Source organism: Sceloporus undulatus, chromosome 9 (assembly GCF_019175285.1).
Source record: "Sceloporus undulatus isolate JIND9_A2432 ecotype Alabama chromosome 9, SceUnd_v1.1, whole genome shotgun sequence".
NCBI classification, from domain to species: Eukaryota; Metazoa; Chordata; class Lepidosauria; order Squamata; family Phrynosomatidae; genus Sceloporus; species Sceloporus undulatus.
Genome location: NC_056530.1, coordinates 20,294,192 through 20,302,669, shown reverse-complemented (window position 1 = coordinate 20,302,669; position 8,478 = coordinate 20,294,192). Strand labels below are relative to the sequence as shown.

The 8,478-nt window shown below is 45.1% G+C and overlaps 1 pseudogene; it reads left to right on the top strand.

Moving 5' to 3' along the window:
- Positions 1 to 4,939: 4,939 nt before the first annotated feature.
- On the top strand, positions 4,940 to 5,971 carry LOC121915534 (annotated as a pseudogene).
- The last annotated feature ends 2,507 nt before the right edge of the window (positions 5,972 to 8,478 follow it).

Here is an 8,478-nt window from a genome sequence, read left to right as displayed (position 1 = left end):
ATAATAATAATAATAATAATAATAATAATAATAATAATAATAATAAACATCAAATTGTGGCAGGAGATGCCTGGATATCAGGGAGGTGGTTGTGGAGCAGACAAGACACACAGATAAACCAATGTGGAAACTGTAGCCTTGCTTTTGGCAGTATAATGCTCCCATCTAGTTTGAAGAGATGGAGATGTGGATTCCTAAGTTGGAATACTGGGATCACTGTGACCTCTGAAATAATTTTTTGGCTTGATGTGGTTTTGGCTGGCTTGATCTTACATCTCCTCACCCCTACCAGGAGCTGCTCTCTCCTCCTATAAGTGAATCAAAAACATATTCTGTTTCTACAAGGGAGTTGTATAGTTCACAAAATCACAGAGACCCCAAGGGCCTTTCAGTCCAATCCTCTTCCATGCAGGAAGACACAACAAAAGCACTCCTGACAGATGGCCAGGTTCTGGGCACCACACTTCAATGGAGGAGACTTCACAATACTGGGATAGTGTATCCCACTGTCAAAGAGCTCTTATCATCAGGGAGTTCTTCCTAATGTTTAGGTGGGATCTCTTTTCCTGTACTTTGAGTACATTTCCTCCTGTACTAGTCTGGAGCAGCAGAAAACAAGCTTGCTCCATCTTGAATTGTGGTGCCCAGAACCAGAAATAATAATAATAATAATAATAATAATAATAATAATAATAATAATAATAATAACAACTTTATTACGGCCATTTGGCCAGCACAAGAACCAGAAAGTATTGGGGAGATGGGGGCAAAATGAAGCCATTGCCCTCCAAATGAGAGATCTGCTTGCATTTATGTTTCTTTATACTTCTGCTTTCTAGCACTCAATGAAAATGACAATCATCTTCTATTTGCTGGGTTTATATACCTTTGCTTATTTATCTTTCCCTTTTCTTTGGATGCTGAATGATATTTCTATATGCTCAACTGAAATCTTAAGTTACTGCAATGCTAGAAATTTGGGGACTGATAAAAATGTAAAGTATGTGTGGGGGGGGGTGATGGTGAAAGTATTCTTGTTCGGGGAGGCAATTTTTGTGACCAATGTGAAGTCAAAGCCTTTCACGGATGGCATCCATAGTTTTTTGTGGGTTTTTTGGGTGATGAGGCCGTGTTCTAGAAGAGTTTATTCCTGACGGTTTGCCAGCCACCGATGGCGACAATGTTGTTTAGCTACAAGAATGTTGTTTAGCTACTCATCTACTTAGCTACTCAGGAAGAGACACAAAATTATATTTTTGGTGGGGTTTTTTGGGTAATGGAGTCGTGTTCTAGAGGAGTTTATTCCTGACATTTCACCAGCCACAGATATGGCTGGTGAAATGTCAGGAATAAACTCTTCTAGAACATGGCCTCACAGCCTGAAAAACCCACAACAACCTTTAATTTTTGTGACCCTTCCTGAGTAGCTAAACCCCAGAGCCAAGTTTCTCTCTCATGCTCTGACTTGCATCTGTGAAAGGAGAAGACCTGATCCAGGCATGGAAGCTAAGGATCATATTTTACCAGGCAGTGTCTGAAGCAAGTCCATGATAGAGTGGGAGGCCAAAGTAGACCATCTGTGGCCTCCCAATGTTGCTGGGCTGCAATTTCCACCATCACAACACTTCTGGTCTATTGCTTGTCCACTTGGGGACTTCTGGCTCTGTTAAGGACAGTATTTCATGCACAGGGGGATTAATGCATTCATGTTCTTCTCTAGATGTTGTTATGCTCCAATTCTCAACAGCTTCCTTAACAGCATTGTTCTCAGAGAAGGATGGTGTCATTCTGAGCTTCCACTTGCAGGCCAGAGCCATCGGGAAGACTGTACATTGCCCACCGTCCAAACTAGAGCTCTCAGTCAGGTTGCTGGCATAGGATTCTAGGGACGAAAGACCCTCCGCCATGTCCAAGCCAGCAAGGAAGAACCTCCTCTCCCTTTTTATAATCATATTTTGATTATGAGATGTTGCTTCTGCTTTTCTGGGGAAAGAACAGATTGGGCAACCCAGTTGCTGAGTGGGACACATGGATGGATAGACATGTACGCACATGCTTTAAAATCTCCCCTCCGTCATTCCACATGGAAACTCTTTCTGGGCCTGCCACCGAAGCAATCCTCCCATTAGACAAAATGGGGCAACTGCCTCAGGCCACCTACTGTGGGTTAAATGCACTTGCACTGTGCCCAGATTGCTTAGATGACATGTTGGGCGTAGACAAGGCTAGGATGGAAGAGGAAACAGAAGAAGCTAGGAACGGGGGGAAAAAAGAAGCCCATGCAAGGGAGCAGAGGAGGAAACACACAGACACTGGAGGAAGTTTGATAGGTAAAATCTGCAAAGTCAGCTGAATGAATTCCTGCTTTATCACACTAGGAGGCAAACAGGATTTAAACAAGAGTTAAACTAGAGAAAACCAGGAAATGCCTGATGTTTATCACACAGCATGTCCTGGTTTTCTCTAGTTTAACTCTCATTTAAATCCGGTTTGCCCCCTAGCATGTTAAAGCAGATAGTATGAGTGTTATCAAAAGCTTCCAGCATTTGCTGCTTTTGACCAAATCCTGGATTTGGAAAAAAAGAGGTCTAATTTCCTCCTTTACTCTTCCCTAGGTAGGTCCGGGACATGAAGCGAGAAGCCTTGAAACACAGGAGCCCCCCCTTCTTCACCTGTCTCTCTTCACCGCTTTTTGCCAAACCCATTGTACGCTTCTGCATCAGTCCTCAAAGGTGGCTTTGTTGCCTTGGTCCATCTAGCCTAATCTAGAAAGGACAGTGTTAGTTTGATAAACACAGGCCTGTTACAGACTGCCAAAATAAAGCTGCTTGGGGTCTCTTTGGAGGTATGCTATTTAAATGATGCATGGGTCCTAAGAATCTGGAGGTCGTGCCAAAGCCACACTCCATCCCTAAGCACTGGAGTGCAGCTTTGGTGCAGCTTCCAGATTCTTAGGATGCATGCATCATTTAAACAGCATACCTCCAAAGAGACCCAAGCAGCTTATTTTGGCAGTCTGTAACGGCCACAGACTCCTCTTAGATTTCGGGGGAATCTGTAGTAGCCCCTTTGAGACTAACATGAGAGAGGTCCAATAGAAGGGGATGCTGAGATTAAGGTAAGAAGAATCTGGTAGCATGTGCATGTAGATCGGTCTATTTTCCCAGATGGATGCATGGCGGTGAAGTCAGTCATATCAACCTTTTGAAAGGATTAACTGGATAGCAGTTTACTTGTCTTGCTCAGGTAAGACACTGGAGCTCAGGATAGACAATGAACACAAAAAGGAAGGAAAGTAAGCAAACAAGTTTTTCTTCAATCAAAGGGAACATCAGCTCTCACTGTCAGTCCAGCCGTTGCCAGCAGAGCCAAAATGAACACTGTCTATTAAAAGACACAGCATTTTATAGTCTTGCAGACTTACTGCACACGCAAAAGGGCCTCGTGCAAGAGCAAAACCTCTTTTGCGTGTTTGTAAGCTCTTTATCCTAAACTTGCCCAGAAGCAGCCCCGTCTTTTACAGAATAGGAGAATCAAGAGATAGCAGTCACAGGTTTTCCTTAGCTATCTTTGCGTGCTTGGCTGTTCTGGTAAAAAGCAAGCCATTACAACTTAGCAGAACTTAGCAGATATATGGGACCAAGGGTTATGAACAGTTAGCACGCAAAAAGAAATGGCTTTTCTTAAACTAAACAATATCAGGAAGAGAAGAGGAGAAGAGGGGGCAAGTCTTGCCCTCTTAGCAGACTCAAGCAAAAGCAATTGGTACATTGGTATATCACCTGGGATATAGGATTCTAAACTGTTCAGACTGGGAAAAAAATCCTTCAAAGTGCCAAAGGTCTGGAGTTACATTGCGGCACAGAGTTATATTACTTTAATCATTAATTAACACAGTACAAGTTACCTTGGGTCCTATACTTGGGGAAAAGGAGGATATTAATGATTTAATATTGTGCTTTCCCCTTGGTAGGGGATCCAAGGCTGCTGAAATTTAAAACAAAGTTCAGCTAAAATCTTAGCATACCAGATCATGAAGAAAGGCAATTCAACAATTTCTGTTAAAAAGCTCACAGGGAACAATTTCAAGCATATTTAAAACATTTAAAAAGATAAAAGCACAACATACTATGTTGATAACACCCTTCTGCCTGTGTTTAGCACCCGCTTAGGAATCTTTAAAGCACTCTTTTTTGCCTGTACCACTTTAACCTGTTTTCACCCCTATCTATTCTATAGTAATGAATAGGCTATATGTAGTTCTGTTTGCTGTAAAGCATTGAATATTAGGCTATTTCTGTCTGCCTGCCTTGGGGCCTGTTGCAGTCCCATGTTGCAATGTGCGTGCATACTCTGTTTGCTGCTTTCAGCCATGACAACATTTTGCATTGGTTTAATGATGTCAGGTGAGTTGCCATTTATAAACAGTGGTTCCTCGGGATACGAAATACCCAGGTTACGAAATTTCCGGGATACGAAAAAATCCCATAGGAAATAATTGTTCCGGGTTACGAATGTTTTTTTGGGTTAGAAAATTTTTTGGTGCTTTTCGGCGCTATTTCACACGAAATCGCGGCTTTCCCCATTAGCGCCTATGGGTTTTCGGCTTACGAAGGCTTTTCGGTTACGAAAGCAGCCGCGAAACGAATTAATTCGTAACCCGAGGCACCACTGTACTATACAAGGCCTGGGTCCTCTTTTGAATGAACACCTTGCACTTTATACCTTGGGGAGTAACAGTTAGTGTAACCTGGCTTACACCTACATGGGTGTTACTCTCCTTCTTTTTCTTTTAGGGGTGAAGTCCAATTGCACAGCTTCAAGGCCTCTGGATTGGAGCACTAAAGAGGTTCTCCTGCTGTGCCTATTTGAAGTCTTCCTTGCCTTCCAGCTCCATAATGGATGACCCGAAACGCCTACACTTCTACGAATTTTGATTATGAAGACTAAAGTCATTCCCTTCAGTGAGGAAAAAGCAGCAGCATGAGTGCCACATTTGGGTAGCGCTGGTCCTTTATGCGCTAGCATTCCTGGTGGGCACGGTGGGCAACGGAGCAGTCATCTGGGTAATGGGCTTCCAGATGAAGCGTACGTGAACACGGTCTGGTTCCTCAACCCTCCGTGGCTGACCTCCCTGCTGCCTGTCATGCCTTTCTTAGCTGTGCCCCTGGTTTCCAACTATCATTGGCACCTAGGTGACTTTGCTTGCAAGCTTTGCCCTCTCTGACGATCCTCAAAATGTTTGCTAGTGTTCTCCTCTGATGCTCTCAGCATAGACCGTGTGCTCTGATCATCAACCCATCTGGTGCCAGAACCACCGTCAGCATCTGGCTTGGATCCTGTGTGGAGCAGCCTGGTTCTGGCCCTGGTCCTCACTGTGCCTCCTTCTTCACACGGCAGCTCCAAGCACTACGAGGGTTCTAACATGACATCGTGCGGCACCAACTATGCTGTCTTGGTGGGGACACCACAGTGTGGAGATCTCCGTGACTGTCACTCGCTTCCTCTTGGCTTCCTGATCCTTTTGTGGTCATCAGTGTCTGCTAGGATTGCGACTCCCGGGTGCACAGCAGCCGCTTCATGCGGTCCAAGAGACCCTCAAAGTTGTGCTGGTGGTCATTATCAGCTTTTTTGTCTGCTGGGCTCCCACCATGTGGTTGGCCTGATCCTTGCCCATGAGTCCCAGCATAGTTCCCTCTATGAACCGTGAGCAAGGTTGACCCGCTTGTGGTAGCTCTGGCCTACATCAACAGCTGCATCAACCCTGTTATCTATGTCATTGCTGGCCAGACTTCAAGGACAAGATGCAACGGTCCCTGAAGGCCATGCTGCGCAACATCTTGAGCGAAGAGGCCATATTGGCAATTCCATGGCTGAGGGCCGTACACAGGCTACTGGCACTACACTGAGGACCGAAGCACCGACACAACTCTGTGAGGGCAGCAGTGGAGGAGGGCCACCTCTTGTATAGGAGGTTGAATGATCATTTGTCTCAGTCGCCCACCCAGACAGAGACTAGGAACCACTTTTGCTGATACAGTATTTGTCATGGCGCTTGGTTTGCACACACCTTCTTCCTGCAGTTGTTGCTCACACCTTTGCTAAGGGAGGCCATTTACATATGTTTAAAAAATAAATGAAAGTGAAAATGAAAGAACAAAAAGGACACTGTTTCCTACAATTTGCACATACTGGTTTATGGTGAGATGGAAAATTAGGATAGTTGGCCAGTTTTCTGTATCAGCTACTTAGTTATACCAGTTAAGTATACTTAACTAAGGGGCTGTACAGACTCCTCTCAGCACCGTATTGGGGCTGCAGCAACCACATGCTGCGGTCCTGATGGCAATTGCCAGCCCAAGAAGGGCCCAAAATGCCACTCCTTTTAAAATGCCACAAAGCCGCCTTGCTATGGTGCGGCAGCTTTCCGCAGTTTCTTCAGTGCAACATGTATAATGCTGTGCTGCGGAAAGAGTGATCCGCCTGCCGTCGGCGGGCAGGCAGTGTGATGCCACCATCATAGTGGAGTTGGGGTGGCTGGTGTATAGTTGCAGCTCACTCCATCTTGATGCTTGCTTTTGGGATCTGTAATTGAGTATGGTGTAGAGTACTGGCCAGTGACTGCAATTCAAACAGACATATACATATTATAAATCAATCTATCTGCTGAGTCTGCTAACAGTTGATGGGCAACTTCAAGCTCTTGTCTGGATTCTTTGGCCTGAATCCTATTCATTTAGGGCAGGGTATCCTGAAGCCTATTTATTTAGGGTAGGGTAATTAGGATAGACACATTGATCAATTGCTGAATAGAATTATGTTAGCTATGAGACTTTTTTAGGCCACCAGATGTTTTTGACTGCAAATCTAAGGGATTCGTTGGTCAGGTAGTTCTACTGTACCTAGTATATTCGACATCCAATGCAGGTTATTTTTTTAATAGCCGCCCTTCAACAGCCTTTCTCAGAACTGGAAGAGCAACTGGTGGGCAGTAAAGGGTGGTGACTTGCATTCTACCCTGCCAGCAGATCCATTGAACCAGAAGGCAGCCCTTCGGGGTGGGTCCATTACTACGCCTGGCAATCTTTTTCCCACTGGGCCAGAAGCCCCAAGTTCTAGAAGAAGCTGCCGGAGGGTGAGCAAAAGGGTCTGCTGGCCCTCTCCTTCGTGTTGTGGCACTGGCCCCTTATGAGGAGACGGTGCTGCCACAGCAAAGAGGGCTCCTCAGCCCTTCTTATCCGACAGTGAGAGGAGGGCCCAATTGGGTGTCACCCCCTTTTCTGGGGTGTCAGCTGGTGCAGTGAGCCACTGGTCTTGGGAACAAGTTCAGCCATTTCATACTAGAGTTCTTTAACCAATGTTGGGGCATACCCTTTGAGCCGGGGATTTGTGAACATTTTTAGTTATTATAAAACCTAGTACACTTCATCCTTCTCACCAGTTTTTGCTTTATTTAAGACATTCTGAAAAAGCCAGTTTCGCATGGGTGTCCCGCCCGTTTTCCGTACTTGAAGCTGATGAAAAGCCATAATAGCTATAAAAAATCAATTTTACACAACTTAATATTCATAAGAATTCAACAGACAACCCATAAGTGGAGACATCAGTGTGTAATACATTCAAAATGGTCATTCCTCAAAAACTGGCTCAGCTGATCCCCTAAAGCACCTCCAGAGACCATCATCCATGCCCCTTTGCTACTGGGAGGGGAAATAGAGGGTCCATTTGTGAAAACACTATGGCAATGGAGCAACCACTTATAATTGTGTTCCTGGGTTCCACTGCTGAACTCTTTGCAGAGACTTTCTATTACACAAGACTCTTTCTGAATGTTTTTTTGTCCAGGAGTACAACTGGGTACAACTGTGGGGCTATAGTGAGTTGGCAGGCAGATGGAAGTTGAAGTCCTTTTTTGCATCATGTCCAACATTAACAGCTGTCCAGTGACAAAAAGGGTACATTTGTAGAGTAACCTTAGGATACTTTCTTCTATTGCTATTGGGGGGCGATGGACCTCCACCGACAGCTGTTCCTGCCAGGCTCATGTAGTGACCCTGGTTGAATTTCTGTCTACTTGTAATTCCAACAGCAAGTGGAGCATAGGACAGGAGAAACCATGGGGCATTGGTGGAGTCGGGATGGGGCCAGCCAGTGGCTTCCAGCTGCCACTGGCATCTGGGCAGCATCGATGGCATCATGGGTTGGTGTCACCTGGTGCAGCAACTCATAGTTAAAAACTTGGGGGGGGGAACAAATCAATTATCCAGATTAAGTGGGTTTTCTTTGGCAGCCCTGATACGGCTAGAATTCCCAGGTCACTTTTATCTAGGCCCTGAGATTTCAAGGCTCTTGCACTGAGATCCTACCCTTGACTGGAGAATTGGAGGATGGGCCTGGCATTAAGATCTGGGAACCCTAGGGCCTGATCAGACAGGCCAAAATAAAGCTGCTTGGGTCACTTTGGAGGTATGCTGTTGA